The sequence below is a fragment of the Rattus norvegicus genome, chromosome 2, assembly GCF_036323735.1.
Source record: "Rattus norvegicus strain BN/NHsdMcwi chromosome 2, GRCr8, whole genome shotgun sequence".
NCBI classification, from domain to species: domain Eukaryota; kingdom Metazoa; phylum Chordata; class Mammalia; order Rodentia; family Muridae; genus Rattus; species Rattus norvegicus.
In genome coordinates this window covers 249,284,984-249,302,232 of record NC_086020.1, presented here as the reverse complement: position 1 = coordinate 249,302,232, position 17,249 = coordinate 249,284,984, and the positions used below count along the sequence as shown (strand labels likewise).

The 17,249-nt window shown below is 40.6% G+C and overlaps 1 protein-coding gene and 1 pseudogene across 6 annotated transcripts in view; one reads left to right on the top strand and one right to left on the bottom strand.

Moving 5' to 3' along the window:
- The window catches only part of Ptger3 (prostaglandin E receptor 3), a 144,982-nt gene that overhangs the window by 107,734 nt on the left and 19,999 nt on the right, over nucleotides 1–17,249 (bottom strand).
- On the top strand, nucleotides 10,986–11,861 carry Vdac3-ps1 (voltage-dependent anion channel 3, pseudogene 1; annotated as a pseudogene).

Below are 17,249 nucleotides of genomic sequence, written 5' to 3'. Positions count from 1 at the left end.
GAGAAGCACTTTAAACCCACACAACATTGTAAATGAGGAACCGTGGTCACCAGAAATGTTACTGAGAGGTGGCGCAAGGGTAACCCAGTGGAAATGGGTATGAATCCTGGTGCAAGCATGAAGAATGTAGTCTGTCTTTATGTCTTCACCCCAGTAGCACTAAGCACATGGTTGGGTCTTTCTGAGCAGAAGTGTGTGCATTGTTATCCCTGACTGTTGTTTCCATGACAGTGAGAGACAGGAATGACCCAGACACCAATTTATGAACATAAGCAAAGACAGGAGCTTCACTTTCTAGACCTATGTGACTATTAGTCATGTTCCCACAAAGTGTCTTAGAGTTACTAATGCTTCGGTAAGACACCACGACCAAAAGCAAGTTGGGTGGGGGAGGTTTATTTGGCTTACACTTCCACCTCATAGTCCATCATTGAAGGAAATTGGGATAGGGACATAAAGAGGGACAGAACCTAGAGGTAAGAGCTGATGCAGAGAATTCTGACCTCCACCTCTGAACTGTGGCAACATAAGCTAACATCCATATATACACATCATACATACAACACGCACATGTGTGTGCATACATACATACATGCATACATACACATGTACACACACATACACACACACACGTACACACACACATGGCCATGCTGCTTACTGGCTTGCTCACCATGCCTTGCTCTGCCTGCTTTCTTCTGGAACTCAGGACCACCAGCCCAGGGATAACTCAATGGCTGGGGACTCCTCTTACATCAATCACTAATTAAGAAAATGCTCTATGGCTTGCTTACCTACAGCCCAGACTTATGAAGGCATTTTCTAAATTGGGATTTCCTCTTAACAGATGATTTTAACCTATGTCAGGCTGACAAAATCAGCCAGCACACAAGGCTAGCACACAGGTACTGGATAGCATTATGAATAATATGTCTTAAACAAAACATTATTAAAATTGTCACTTTTGAAAAACATTCTTTTAAAGAATTTTTACTTTAAACTTGTGGGGCCATAGTCTCATCTAATCAAGACCCTTCCTCATGCATTTGAGTTGGAACAGTAACAGTCACTGAGGCTGGTCTTGCTGTGCAGTGAAGCTTGTGTTCTCTAGAGCTTATGTCTGAAGCTCTACCCACTGTGATGGTGTCAGAGCTGGGGCAACTCAGTGTGATGGTTTGTATATGCCTGGCCCAGGGCATGGCTTCATTAGGAGGTGTGGCCTTGTTGGAGTAGGTTTGTCACTGTGGGTGTGGGCTTTAAGATCCTCATCCTAGCTATCTGAAAGCCAGTATTCTCCTTCAGATGAAGATGTAGAACTCTCAGCTCCTCCTGCATCATGCCTGCCTGGATGCTGCCATGTTCCTCCTGCCTTGAAGATAATGGACTGAACCTCTGAATCTGTTATCCAGTCCCAGTTAAATGCTGTCCTTATAAGAATTGGCTTGGTCATAGTGTCTGTTCACAGCAGTAAAACCCTAACTAAGACACTCAATTTAGATGAGACCAGAGGATGTAGCCCTCGAGATGAGATTAGAGTCTTTATAAGGAGAGTAAGAGATAGCAAATCTTTGTCCTGGCTGTGCAGATACAGCCTAAAGATGACCATCTACAAGATAGAAAACTGCTTTTTGTGGGGAACTGACTCGAGAAGCAATTGTACCTTGCAATTCCCAGTCTCCAGAACCATGGAAATACACATTTGTCATTTAAGGTGTAGCATCTTAAACTGTGGAGTTGTGACCCTATATGAGGTCATGTCACAAAATGTAGAGGTTGTAAAAAAAAATATACAGCAAAAATATAAGGCTGTTGTTGCATGTGTAATGACTCAGTGAGTAAGTCCCATCTATCTAGATGTGCAGTCCTGAGCTGTCTTTAGTACTGCAGTGTAGACTTGGCTCTGATTCTGTGTGTCTTGTCACACCCCCGTAAGACCTACAGGACTGTCTTAAAACACCTCAACTCAGACTTGAGACTACAGTGTTAGGAATCACAGGGTTTTTATTGCACAAACAGTTCTGCTCTTTCTCCTAGAAACAGGATTGCTTTCTTATGAAAAAAGATTTGTACTGTTCTCCAACCATCTCCCCTGGCAGGCATCAAATCAGAGTATCTTTGGGTGTTACAGTGTTTTAGATTAAAAAATAAATTTGTTTGAGCTTAAAGACATCGGCATGGTGAAGGAAAAGATCAAAGGGGTGAGAGGAATCTTTGCAGCTATACGTCTCATAGCAGATTAATATCTAGAATACACAGAGAACCTTTCAGTCATTCTTTTCTTTCTACTCTTACTTTTATAATTCTGTAGAGAAGTTTTGCTTATAGAATTGTTTTAAGAATAGTGTGTGTTGGACCCTATTTTAGACTATAAAATTATCATTGGCAGTGAGCAGCTGGCTAATATAATTATCTTTTTTAAACAATGGAAAATTATTAGCTAATTTAGAAAAAAACTACTTGACTGAAATATGTGACAATGATTGAAATCTAAAAGCAAGACATAACACATTTCCTACAACCCAGAATCAAACGCCCAGGCATCTCACAGGACAGCATTCATTTTGTAGCACTGAATAATTATGAACTGGCATTAGAATGCTGTAGGCCTACAAAGCATTGAAGGACCTTCTGTTGCTAGCGAATGGACCTGGATTACTGAAATCATTCATGGGTCCCATCCACAGATAGTCAACAGAGAGCTGATGAGAACATATATCTTTATCCCTGAAGAGTTTGCAGGATAGCAAATAAAATGTAGCAGAATAAAATACGATGTGATTTCCCCTCCACAGACAGTGAAGGTATGAAAATAAATGGTAGAACCCTTTGTCCTGCCAAAGCTCAATGCCCCAGTGTAGGGGAATGTCAGGACAGGGAGGTGGGAAGGGGTAGGTGGAAACATCCTCATAGAAGCAGGGGGAGGGGAGATGGATAGGGGGTTTATGGACAGGAAACCAGGGAAAGGGATAACATCTAAAATGTAAGTAAAAACATACTGAATTAAAAAGTGCATAACAAAAAAAGAGAAAAGAATTGGCAACAGATGCATCTAGTGAGGGTTCCAGGAAAAAAAAGGGACCCTCTTTACCGCTGGTGGGGATAGAAACAGATGTAGACACCTTGGAAATAAGTGTGAAGATTCTTCAAAATTCTGTGAATGCATCTGCCTTATAACTCGGCTGTACCAACCCTGGGTATATACCCAAAGCACTCAATATCCTGTTACAGAGGCAGACACCCTCTTATCCATGTTCATTGCTGTTCTCCTTTTCACAGCAGGGGGATGAAAACAGCTGAGATGCCCATCAGTTGATGAACGTACAGTGAAAATGCTCAATGTACATGATGAAATTTTATCAAGCTATACAGAGAAAGGAAGCTACTAAATTTTCAGGTAAATTTATAATTGAACTCAGAACTGGGAAAATTTATACCAAGTGAGATGGCCCAGGCCCTGAAAGGCAAATGCTGTATCTTTCATCTTATATGAGGATGCCACCTTCAAATCTTTACATTTGTGAGTTTAACATGAAATGCTGGTAAGTATCTGTAACTAGAAAGAAGCCATGGAGAGACAGGAGAGTGGAAGGGGTGGCTTGTGGGAAGAGGGGTGGGAACACGGTGCACAGGAAGTGGAGAGAGAGAGAGAGAGAGAGAGAGAGAGAGAGAGAGAGAGAGAGAGAGAGAGAGAGAGAGAGCTTCATACATGAAGGGCAAGGGGAGGATACTCCTCAAAGGGAACTTCCCTTTGAGTTGTTGGGATGGCATGTCCCAGAATCCCCCCAATGACTTATAGACCCTTGGTTACCCAGAAGAGCTTGAGGGTAACAGCTTATTGACGAGAATACCACTTGCTTTGGTCACAGCACATAGGAAATAAAGCGATAACGTGGACCCCTGGACACACTGGCTACAGTTCTGGGAATCCATGTCAGATTAACTACAGAGCTCTGGGACACAGTGCTATGGCTTTTGAGGTCCCAAGCATCTAATAATTTGTTACAGCAGCAGTAGAAAATTAATACATCCCCCACACTGAGCTCCAATAAACAATAAAGAGAATGAGGAGTAAGAACGCTGTTTTTGCTCAGGGATAAAGCTTGTTTACAGTCTTCATTTTCTTAGGAACATTATCAAGAACTATGAAGTAAAAGTAAAACATCGTGATGAACCTCTGCCCCAGTGACCATGATTTCTGTGTTGACAACAGACATAGCTGAATGCACCCTACTCAGAAGTGTGTGGGTAAGAGCTCAGTGTATTTGATTAAAAGCTTTAGAATAGCTCTTTTCAGCCATTTGTTTTTGTAACAAACACACTAATCCTCTCTCCCCTTATTTTAAACAACTGTAAAAGTTCTGTCTACTTCTCACAAATCCTTGTAAAGTACAATCATCTAAAAGCCAAATGTATTCGGCCACTGACTGCTTTTCAGGAATTGTTCTGACCATGCTGCTTAAAATCCCTTGCAATTATATCTTCATTTTCTTTTATAAAATGAAATATTGCATTTCTTTAACTCTTCATGGTCTCAAATATTTACAAAATGATTTATTAAAGTGAGATTTTAGCCATTTTGCGAAGATCTGCTTGATAAATTAATTTCATGAGATTAATAATTCAACTTGACTTTTTAGGGGGCTAACATAGGTTTCATGTGACACATATTGGTTAGTGCTTGGTAATTTCCTATAACTTCCCACTGGCAATGCACTGATTGTAAAATTAGTAAGAAGCTTTCTAAGCAACAGCTGGCACCTGGGAGGCCACACCAGCTCTTCCCAGAAATCACGTGCTGGGACACATGCAGATGACTGGAGTTGAAGGCAGTACCCACGATGCTCCATTTCCAACTGACTGCAGAAGAGGAAGCAGGGCCTCAGATTACCATCTCATCTTGAGTAAGAACGCAAGTTGGCATCTGCCTGTGTATTTCCTTATACTTAAGGAGCTAATCTGTGATGCCGATTTATGTGTGTGAGTCTGCGATTTTTTTTCTTTAACCTGTTGAGACTTTACGAGAAAACCTTGGGCATGGACCTACAACTTCTGATAGAATTCCTGGTATTGCAGTTCTCTTTGGGGAGGACATATAAAACATATTCAACTGGTACAGAAGGTATTTTTCTTTTTTCTTTTTAAGCATATATATAAAATATAATCTATATATATGCATGAACACACTATATATATACACGTGTACACACACTATATATATACATGTAGACACATTATATATATATGTATACATACACACACACACACGTGTGTGTGTGTGTGTGTGTGTGTGTGTGTGTGTTGAATTACTATTTCTTCTGAGCAGCTATATATAAGATGGGATCTGGTCAAAAGAGTCAAGAGGCAGCATCTCTGGTTTCTTATCTCTTCAATGAGTATCATCTGAAAGGAGAAATTTCTGCACTAAAAATAAGCAGGGTTCCCTGATCACAGACAAATGAGCCTTGCAGCATTCTCAAGGGAAAACAAATTATTTCTTATCCCATGGCCCAACTCGTGTGTGTGTGAACATAAGCTAGCCAGAGTGGTTTTCATGTTCTGCACTTGGATTTTATTTCGTGGCAGTAAGTGTGGACTTCACATACTTAGAAAATTTCAGAACTACCCTTCATGATTCAGTCGTGCCTTGCCTTGAGCTGTTGGGCAATTGTATCATTGAGGATGGCAGCGAAGTATACCCAGACAAATGAATTTGTATAGCAGAAATTAAAACTGGCAAGCCTCTCTTAGGCGCCATGATGGGACGTTTATACATCCTTACTTCATTCCTAATGCAATTCTTTAAGAGAAATTTCTTCATAAGCCAATTTTTATCTATAATTTTTTGCTCTGGACTCTATTGAGCTGCAGCAGAGCAACCTGCTCCACTGGAAATTCCTATCCTTTGATGAACTTGTTGCTCTATAAGACTGAAAACCAGTTTGGGCCCTTTCGAGGCTTGTAATTGCATGATGTGGAGGATCTCTGGAGGATTAGGAAAGAGCAGCCACCGCTCCAAGCTGCTGCACTGTTCTCTGCTTAGCTGTCTGGTCACCCCTGAGTCCCACACTGCAGTTTCTGAGGCTACCCTTGCTTATCTGATGCAAACACAGGGTAACACACAGCTCGCAAACACTGAGGACAAGGCTGCCAGTGTCCTTTACTCTCTGGGCTGGCTTTGGCACCACTCATGGCTTTAGGAACATCCTCTGCTCTCTGGGTTTTGCCAACTACCAGTTGGACCAGTTGGACCCAAAGTACAGCCCTATGTTTGCACTTTCTCTTGTTAATTATGGCATAAAGCTATTTAGAACAGAAAACAAATACAAAGGAAGAAGCTAGGAAGTGAAAGGCTATTCCTCACAGGGGAAGCTTCTCATCTCTGGAGTAAATGAAGGAGAAATACAAAGTCTAGAGATTGTGGCTGGGGATTCATGAAGCTCTGGGAAAGGTGGTCTTTGGAGCAAAACTGAAGGTTATAGACTGACACACTGCCCAAGAGTCAAAGTTCTTTCACAAATCAGACCCAGTTCTGATTGCAATTGGAGATAGCTTTAGATCTCCCAATTCACCTTCTCAGAAGCATGACTAACATAGGCACACTGCCATCTTTTTCATCTGTCAGGAAACTTGCAAATGTGACTGCTGGGTAAGTGTAATAACCACCTTCAGTCTTCCCAGGACACCTGTTCCTAGCCAGGCTCTGTCCCTCTGTAGGGCACATTTCTACAGCAGAACACTTGACAGTCAGAGACAGGACAGTGTAGGAGAGGGAACCTGCAGGGACAAACATGTCCTCCTGTCATAGCTGGTGTACATCCATCTCATTCTCAAAGGAAACTAGGGCAGGTTCTCAAAGCAGGAATCCAGAGTGAGCCTGTAAGCCATGCTCCTCTGGGCCACCACTTCAGGGACGGCTTCCAGGTTCTTGCTCTTTTTACTTCTTCAAATATAAGTTAACAAAAACCCAAACTGCTTGATTTTACTACCATAGTGGTGTTTAAAGAAAATAATTCAAAATGTTAGTTTAATATGTATATTGTTGACATCGACATAAAATATGGAATATTTATTTAGGTTTTTTTTTTTGAGATAAGATTTCTCTGTGAAACAGTCCTACTTGTCCTAGAACTCACTTTGTAGACTGTGCTGGTCTTGAACTCAGAAATCTGCATGCCTCTGCATCATAAGTGCTGGGATTAAGACACTGTTCACAGCTACAATTTGTTACTGCCATCCTAGATATACAGGTGCCTTATGTGAGACAGACAGAAGTGAATGCAGTGGCAACCCCTAGAGGGGATAGGGACTTGACAAGATCAACAGAGAGTCAACTAACCTAGACCCTTAGGGGTTCTCAGAGACTGAACTACCAACCAAAGAGCATACAAGGACTGGACCTAGGCCCTCTGCACATTCCTAGCAGATGTACAGCTTGGTCTTCATGCTGGTCCCCCAACAACTGCCGTGGGGACTTACCCTGACTCTGTTGCCTGCCTATGGATCCTGTTCCCCTATCTGGTCTGCCTTGTCTGGACTTAGTGGGAGAGCATATGACTAGTCCTGCAGTGACTTGAGGTGCCAGGGTGAGTTGGTACCCAGAGAATAATCTCTCTCTTCTCAGAGGTAAAGGGGAGGGGTCATGGGAAGAGGGAACTGGGAGGAGAGGGGGCCCACAATAGAGATATAAAGTGAATAAATGATTGGATGAATGAATAAATAAATAAATAAATAAATAAATAAATAAGCAAGCGAGCAGGGTGTACACCTGTGTTATGGTGTGCACATGGGGGTCAGAGGATGTCTTAGTCAGGGTTTGTACTCTGCATAAAACATCATGACCAAGAAGCAAGTTGGAAAGGAAAGGGTTTGTTCAGCTACACTTCCACATTGCTGTTTATCACTAAAGGAAATCAGGACAGGAACTCAAGCAGGTCAGGAAGGAGGAGCTGATGCAGGGGCCATGGAGGGATGTTACTTACTGGCTTGCTTCCCCTGGCTTGCTCGGCTTGCTTTCTTATAGAACCCAGGACCACCAGCCCAGGGATGGCACTACCCACAGTGGGCTGGGCCCTCCCCCCTTGATTGCTAATTGAGAAAATGCCTTACAGTTGGATCTAATGGAGGCATTTCCTTAAGGGAGGCTCCTTTCTCTGTGATAACTCCAGCTTAACTCACAAAGCCAGCCAGTATAGAGGACAACCCTGGGTGTTAGTACTTGCCTTCCACCTTGTTCCATCCAGGATCTCTTTGTACATCAACACTGTGTATTCCAGGCCAGCTTTTCTATGAGCTTCCAGAAATTCTTTTTTCTGCCTCTCATCTCACTGTAGTCGTGCTGAGATTGAACATACAAGCCACTGTGCTTGGCTCATAGACTTTGGAAATTTGAACTCACAAGGCAAGTGCTTTACCCTTGAGCCACCTCCCAACCCTGAATGGCTTCCATTGAATGCATAATGTATATGAATTCTAACATTACCGTTTAAAAATCACGATTTTGAAGTGTGTGGAAACAGAAGGCACACTGCAACTGTATTAATTAAGAATAAATTTCTGTGTATATACACAAAATGTTAGAAGTAATTAGCAGTGAGAAAGAATTAAGGCAATTTCTGTTATCTTTTCTGTGTTTGTTTTTGTTGTTGTTGGTGGTGGTGGTGATGGTGGTGGTGGTGGTTTGTTTCCCAAACTTTCCACAACAAAAAAATTGTTTTTATACTTACAATAAAAATGTTCAATTTCAAATATCATTAGAAGACTTAGCACTAATAACTTATTGGTAAAAATATTAATGCTTGATCCTGCCTAAAACCATAATGTGATCATTTTGGTTTTTGATTCCGTGCAGTCGTGCAGTCAACAGATGTATAATTTAACAATTAATAGAAAAACAATTTGTAGTTTATCAAGGAATTTGACTTAACCAACATACAAAAGTCAATGAACTTTTTGTGGTAAATGCTAGTCTCTGTTACAGCCACAGCATAAAACATGGATACATGGTATAGATTAGTGATCAGCTTTCCTTTACTTTATTAATTGTTTAGGCTGGGCAGAGCAGCAAGTACCAGGCTGGAAAACGCCAGCACCAGAGTTCCATACAGGCCTAGGCTGCTGTGCCTAGCTTTTATGTAAGTGTGGGGGATCTGAACTCAGGTCCTCTTGTTTGAACAGCAATCACTCTACTCCCTACTTTTTCTTAACATTTTAAGTCAGTATACAACGTAATGGGTTTCGTTATAACATTTTCAAAAACGTTTTTTTCCCTACCAGATCGGACATCCTTATCTAATTTTGTAGTGTGTCAAAATGGCAGCTATGGGTCTACACTGTGAGACACCTTCATCCTGTAGGAGAATCCAGACATACAGAGTGGCCTCCACCCACACTCATGGTCTCAACTCTACCCCACAACCTGCTCTGTTTCCCTGTGCCCATTCTCCAGACCCCTTATTTCATCAGCTGTTCACAGACTTAAATCCCCTCTCAGAAGTCACAGCACCTGTGGCCCTGTTTGCCCTCCAGAGCCAGTTTCTGTCTGTGCCCTGGAACCCCTCCTTCTAGAATTCAGGATATTTAAACCCACCTTCTAAGTCCCTCCGTTACAGTTAATTTCCCTCTGGGCTGACTTTCAAGCTGCAGCTTCAATGTATCTAAATGTCTGCTTAGCTTTTTCTTGTGTTTGGCACCTTTACAAACAGGAGCTCCTAGTTCTGGGAAGCTTATCCTCCTGCTTTGCCTGAGTAATTCTGCCTCATTTTTTTAAGGGTGTGAAACATCAATTTATCTGGGAGGTCAAAAGCTAGCATGCTATAGCCCAAGCACAGTCTGACACGGAGCCGGGTTACACTGGAGCCTGGTTACACTGTTTCTCTTTCCACTTTGAACATTTTATAGTGTTGCTTGCTTTTTTTTTTTTTTTTGATTATTTGTTTTAATTTTAAAAGCATTTGTTCAACAACGGTGTTTTCAGATTCCTGACATGTGAGTCTTTGAGATTCAGGAACAATGGTCAGTATTTCTAAGAGTTCTCAGAGTTTTCAAAATTATGACATTTTCCACATGCTCCTGACAATCTTCACACTCTATAATTTGAGATGCTGATTTCCTGCTTGAAGAATGAAATACAGATCTTCCGGTCCACAATGGTCCCTCTGGGCAAACCCAGCAGCTGTGAGTTCTGCCCTGCCCCTTTCTACTCCACTTCCTGGGCCACAGCTCTGCCTGCAGCTCTGGAAGCCTGCTGCTGCTTGGAACAACCAGGTGAGATTCCCCCAACCCACAAACCCCTGCCTGCTAGGTTCCCCAGTCAGCCATGCAGATATGAGGTCTTCCTGGTCCTCTCTCCACTCATCTGCTGGTCCACACCTCTACCTGCAATCCCAGAGGCCCCCAAACATCGGGGAGCAGCAAATGAGACCCCTATCCAAATCCATGCCTGCATGCCCCTCTAGGCAAACCCAACAGCTGCAAGTTCTGCCCTGCCCTATCCGCGTTCCATTTACACAGCTCCGCCTACAGCCCTGGAGGCCAGCTGCCAGGAAGGACAACCAGCTCTACCTCCAATCCCAGAGGCCTGCTAACATCAGGGATTACGGGACCTGACAACACTAGGGACAACCAAATGGCTAAAGGCCAGCATAAGAACACAATTAAAACTAACAAACAAACAAAAAACCCAACAAACAAAAACAAAAAGACAGGGCAATATGGCACCACCAAAACCCAGCTATGCTACTACAGCAAGCCCTAGAAATCCTAACACACTTGAATGTCAAGAAAATGATCTTAAATCTAATCTTATGATGATTACAGAGAATTTTAAAGAGCAAACAAGTAAATCCCTTAAAGAAATTCTGGAAAAATACAATCAAGCAGGTAGAGGCTCTTAAAGAGGAAATGGACAAATATTAAGAAATACAGGAGGAGAAGACCTTCAGCGTTGCCTTGGTGGAGCAGGACGGGCCCACCCCTGGGGTTGCAGATATGTGTAACATAACAACTTACTACGACCTAGGAAAGTCTTCCAAGGATGTCTTTAACAAAGAGTATGGACTTGGGATGGTCAAAATGGATCTGAAAACCAAGTCTTGTAGTGGAATGGAATTTTCTACTGCAGGTCATGCTTATACTGGTACAAGGAAAGCATCAGGCAACCTAGAGACCAAATATAAGGTCTGTAACTACGTTGGAACGGGCTCACCTTCACCCAAACGTGGAATACAGACAATATTCTCTGGACAGAAATCTCTTGAGAGAATAAGTTGGCTGAAGGGTTGAAACTGACTCTTGATATCATATTTGCACCAAACACAGGGAAAAAAGAGTGGGAAATTAAAGGCCTCCTATAAACGGGATTGTTTTAGTCTGGGCAGTAATGTTGATATAGATTTTTCGGGACCGACAATTCATGGCTTGGTTGTGTTGGCCTTTGAAGGTTGGCTTGCCAGCTATCAGATAAGTTTTGACACAGCCAAATCCAAAGTGTCTCAGAACAATTTTGCTCTTGGTTACAAGGCTGCAGACCTGTGCACTCATGTGAACAATGGCACTGAATTTAGAGGCTCTATCTACCAGAAAGTTAACAAGATCAAAATGTGAATAAACCTAGCGTGAACAGCTGTCAGCAACAACACTCATTTTGGCATTGCTACTAAATATAAGCTGGATCACAGAACTTCTCTATCTGCCAGAGTAAATAATGCCAGATTAATTGGACTGGGTTATATGCAGACCCTCCAACCAGGAGTCAAACTGACCATGTCAGTTTTAATAGATGGAAAGAACTTCGATGTACGAGGTCACAAGGTCGGATTGGGGTTGAACTGGAAGCTTAATGTGGTTTTGAGTAGAGTATCAATTGTCCCTGAAAATGAAGAGAAATGAACTCACTATGTTTTGGCCTTAAAAATTCTGTGAAATTTCAAAAGTGTGAATTTTTTATTCTTCCAAAGAATTGTAATTCTTCCCACACTGAAATCCAGAGATTACAAATCCATCCAGTGGGAAGTCCTTGAAGGCATTCCTGGAAATTGTCATGTTTGTGCCACATTTCAGTTGAGTTCTGCAGAGTTAATTTAAATATGTTCCTCAGCAACAATGTAGTGTCATGTTAAAGGAAGTGATCTGCTTCCCCAGTTTATACATCTCATCCTACATGTTCCACTCCACTTTTCCATGACCTTTTGTTATATCAGTCTCTATTCTACTGAGATCTTTGGTTTTATAACAGGGTAAAATTAACCCATCACATTTGGGGGAAAAGAAAATACAGGGAAATACAATCAAGCAGGAGAAAGAAATGAATAGAATTGTTAAAGACCTAAAAATGGAAATAGAAGCAATAAAGAAAACACAAATGGAGGCAACCCCAGACATGGAAAACCTAGGAAAGAGAACAGGAACTTCAGATACAAGCATTACTAACAGAATACAAAAGATGAAAAAGAGAATCTTGGGTGTAGAAATTGATACATTGGTTAAAAAAAATGCTACAAATAAAAAGTATCTGAAACAAATCTTCCAGAAAATTGTGGACACTATTAAAAAACAAGCCTAAGAATAATTAGAATAGAAGAAAAAGACTCCCTTAAAGGCAAAAGAAATATTTTCAATAAAATCATAGAAGAAAATTTTCCTTAACCTAAAGAAAGAAATGCCTATAAATATACAAGAAGCTTATAGAATACCAAATACAGTGGACCAAAAAAGGAAATCTTCCCTCCACATAATAATCAAAACACTAAATGTACAGAACAAAGAAAGAATATTAAAAGTCACAAAGAATAAAAGCCAAGCAACACATACAGGCAGACCTATTAGCATTAACACCAGACTTTTCAACAGAGACTTTAAAATCCAGAAAGGTCTGGACAGATGTCTTACAGTCTCTAAGAGACAACAGATGCCAGCCCAGACTACTATACCCAACAAAACTTTCAGTCACCATAGACAGAGAAAACAAGATATTCAACAACAAAACCAAATTTAAACAAAATCTTTCCATCGATCCAGCCCTACAGAAGGAACACCAGCAAAACCAAAAGAAGACACACACACACACACACACACACACACACACACACACACACACACACACAGAGAGAGGGGGGGGGGGGGAGAAAGAGAGGAAAACATCATTAACATCAAAATAACAGATATTAACAAATATTGATCATTAATATTTCTCAACATCAATGGGTTCAATTTTCCAATAAAAAGACACAGGTTAACAGAAGGGATGTGAAAATGGGACCCATCATTCTGCTGCATAGGAAAAACACATCTCAGCAACAAAGAGAGACACAGCCTCAGAGCGGAGTAGCCATTCTAATATCTAATAAGATAGACTTTCAACCAAAAGTAATCCAAAAAATGCAAAGGACACTTCATACTCATCAAAGAAAAAAGTCCAAGATGACATCTCAATTCTGAACATTTATGCAGCAATTGCAAGGGCACCCACATTCATAAAAGAAACATAACTAAAGCTTAAATCGCACATTGAACCATACATATTAATAGTGGGAAACTTCACCACCCCATTCACACCAATGGACAGGTTATCCAGACAGAAACTAAACAGAAAAATAATGACATTAACAGAGGTTAGTAATCAGATGAATCTAACAGATATCTACAGATCATGTCATCTAAGCTTCTTCTCAGTACTTCATGGAACTTTCTCCAAATCTGACCATATACTCAGTCACAAAGCAAGGCTCAACAGATACAAGAAAATTGAAATAATACCTGCTACCTGTCAGGCCACCATGGATTAAAGCTGGACTCCAACAACAATAGAAAACCTACAAACTCAAGGAAACTGAACAACTCTCTACTCAATAACCACCGTGTCAGGAAGGAAAGAAAAAGAGAAATTAAAGACTTTTTAGAATTTAATGAAAATGAGGGCACAACATACCCAACCTTATGGGACATGATGAAAGCAGTACTAAAAGGAAAGGTCATAGCCCTAAGTGATTTCATAAAAAAAATTAGAGTTCTCATACTAGCAATTTAAAAGTACACTGAAAGCTTTAAAACAAAAGGAAGCAAACACACCAAAGAGTAGTAGAAGGCAGGAAATAATCATACTCAGGGCTAAAATCAATTAATTTGAAACAAAGACAATACAAGGAATCAACAAGCCCAAGAGCTGGTTCTTTAAGAGAATAAACGAGATAGACAAACTCTTAGCTAAACTAACTAAAAGACAGAGAGAGTATCCAAATTAACAACATCGGAATTAAAAAGGAAGAACTAACAATGGACAATGAGGAAATTCAAAGAATCATTAGGTCTTCCTCCAAAAGTCTGTACTCTACAAAATTGGAAACTCTAAATGAAATGAGTGATTTTTCTAAACAGATACCACTTACCAAAGTTAAATCAAGATCAGTTAGACTATTTAAATAGTCGTACAACTCCTAAGGAAATAGAAGCAGTAATTAAAAGTCTCCAACAACAACAAAGCTTAGGGCCTGATGGTTTTAGCAGAGAAAACTACCAGACTTTGAAGAAGAGCTAATACCAGTTACTCCTCAAACTATTCCACAAAGTAGAAAAAGAAGGAACATTGCCAAACTTATTCTCTGAGGCCACAGTCACCCTGATACCTAATCTATGCAAAGACTTAACAAATAAAAAATTTCAGACCAATGTCCCTTATGAATATTGATGCAAAAATATCCACAAAATAAAATTGCAGGGATGTAGAGGTAGTTGAATAAATGAAAATCCATCAATGCAATCCATCATATAAACAAATCGAAAGAAAAAAAACCACATGTTCATCTCATTAAGTGCTAATAAAAAGCCTTTGAGAAAATACAACACCTCTCGGTGATAAAAGTCTTGGAGAAATGGGAGATACAAGAGGCATACCTAAACAGAATAAAGGCAATATACACTAAGCCAATAGCCAACATCAAATTAAATGGAGAGAAACTTAGAGCGATTCCACTTAAATCAGAGATAAGACAAACCTTGGACAGGTTTGTCTTTCCCTATCTCTTCAATATAATACTTGAAGTCCTGTCTAGATGAATAAGAAAACTAAAGGAGACCAATGAGATATAAATTGGAAAGAAATAAATCAAAGTATTGCTATTTGCAGATGGTAGGATAGTAGAATTGGCACCAAAAATTCTTCCAGAAAGCTCCTACAGCTGATAAACTTCTTCAGCAAAGTGACTGGATTCAAAATTAACTCAGTATAACTCAGTATTCCTCCTTTATAAAAATGATAAACAGGCTGAAAAAGAAGTAAGGGAGACAACACACTTCACAAATAGCCGCAAATAATATAAAATAACTTTGACCAAACAAGTGAAAGAACTTCAAACCTCTGAAGAAAGAAATTGAAGAAGATATCAGGAGGTGGAAAGATCTCCCATGCTCAGGGATCTGTAGGATTATCACAATGGAAATGGCCAATCTACCAAAAGCAATCTATAGAGATTCAATGCAACTCCCATCAAAATTCCAACACAACATTTTCACAAACCCAGAAAGAACAATTCTCAACTTCATTTGGAAAAAGAAAAAAACCCAGAATAACTAAAACAATCCTGAACAATAAAAGGACTTCTGGAGATATCACCATCCCTGACTTCAAACTGTACTTCAGAGCAATAGTAACAAAAACTGCATGGTATTGGTATAGAAACAAACAGGTTGATTGATGGAATCAAATCAAAGTTCCAGAAATAAATGAACACACCTATGAATGCTCAATATTTGACAAAGAAGTCAAAACCATACAATATAAAAAAAGAAAGCACCTTCAACAAATGGTGCTGGTCTAACTGCAGTCTGCATGTAGAAGAATGCAATTAGATCCATATCTATCACCTGCACAAAACTCAAGACTGGATGGATCAAAGACCTCAGCCTAAAACTGGATACACTAAATCTACTAAAAGAGAAAGTGAGGAACAGACTTGAACCCATTGGTACAAGAGACAACTTCCTGAACGGAACATCTACAGCTCAGGCATTAAGATCAACAATTAATAAATGGGACCTCATGAAACTGAAAAGCTTCTGTAAGGCCAAGGGCACTGTCAATAGGACTTACAGATTGGGGGAAAAATCTTCACTCACTCTACATCTGACAGAAAGCTAACATCCAAAATATATAAAGAACTCAAGAAGTTAGACACCGACAACCCGAATAAACCAGTTTAAAAGTGGGGTACGAAGCTAAACAGGGAAATCTCTAGTGGCCAAGAAACACTTAAGGAAATGTTCAATGTTCTTAGTCATTAGGGAAATGCAAATCAAAACAACCCTAAGTTCCACCTGACACCCATCAGAATAGCTTAAGATTAAAAAAAAAATTCAAGGGACAGTACATGCTGGCTAGAATGTAGAGCAAGAAGAACACTGCTCCATTGCTGGTGGGGGTGAAAATTGTACAACCACCGTGTAAATCACTTTGGTGGTTTCTCGGAAAAGTGGAAATAGCTTTCCCTCAAGGCCCAGACTTACTACGCCTGGGCATATCCCACACGGACACCTGCTCAACTATGTTTATAGAAGCTTTATTCCTAATTGCCAGAAACTGGAAACAACCTAGATGTCCCTCAACTGAAGAGTGGATAAGGAAAATGTGGTACATCTACACCATGAAACGCTACTAAGCTATTAAAAACAAGGACATCAATAATTTTTGCAGACAAGTAGGTGGCACCAGAAATTATCACGCAGAGGTAGCCAAGACTCAAAGGGATTGAATTATTTATGTGCTCACTTATAAGTGGATATGAGCCATAAAGTACAGGATAACCACGCTACGATCCACAGACCCAAAGAAGCCAAATAACAAGAAGGGGCCAAGGGAAGACGCTTGACTCTTACTCAGTAGGGGAAATAAAATAGTAATAAAAATGGGTGGAGGAAGAGAACTGAGTGAGAGAGAGTATGGAGAGGAGAATAGGGGGGGTGGGAAACATATACAGGGAGAGCAGGGAAGGGAGAACGGAAATCATCTTTAGGGAGAGGCATCTCTAGAATGTGCCAGAGAGGGGACAGGGGAGTCTATGGGAAAGACTCTAGCTGAGACTTCTAGCAGTGGGGGACATAGAGCCTGAAGTAGCTACCTCCTGGGAGGGATAAGAACACCAACTCGCCCATAAAACCTTTGGCCCAAAATGTGCCCTGTCTACAAGACATGCAGGGACAAGGATGTAGCAGAGCTGGAGGGAATGCCCAACTAATGCATGGCCCAACCTGAGACCCATCCC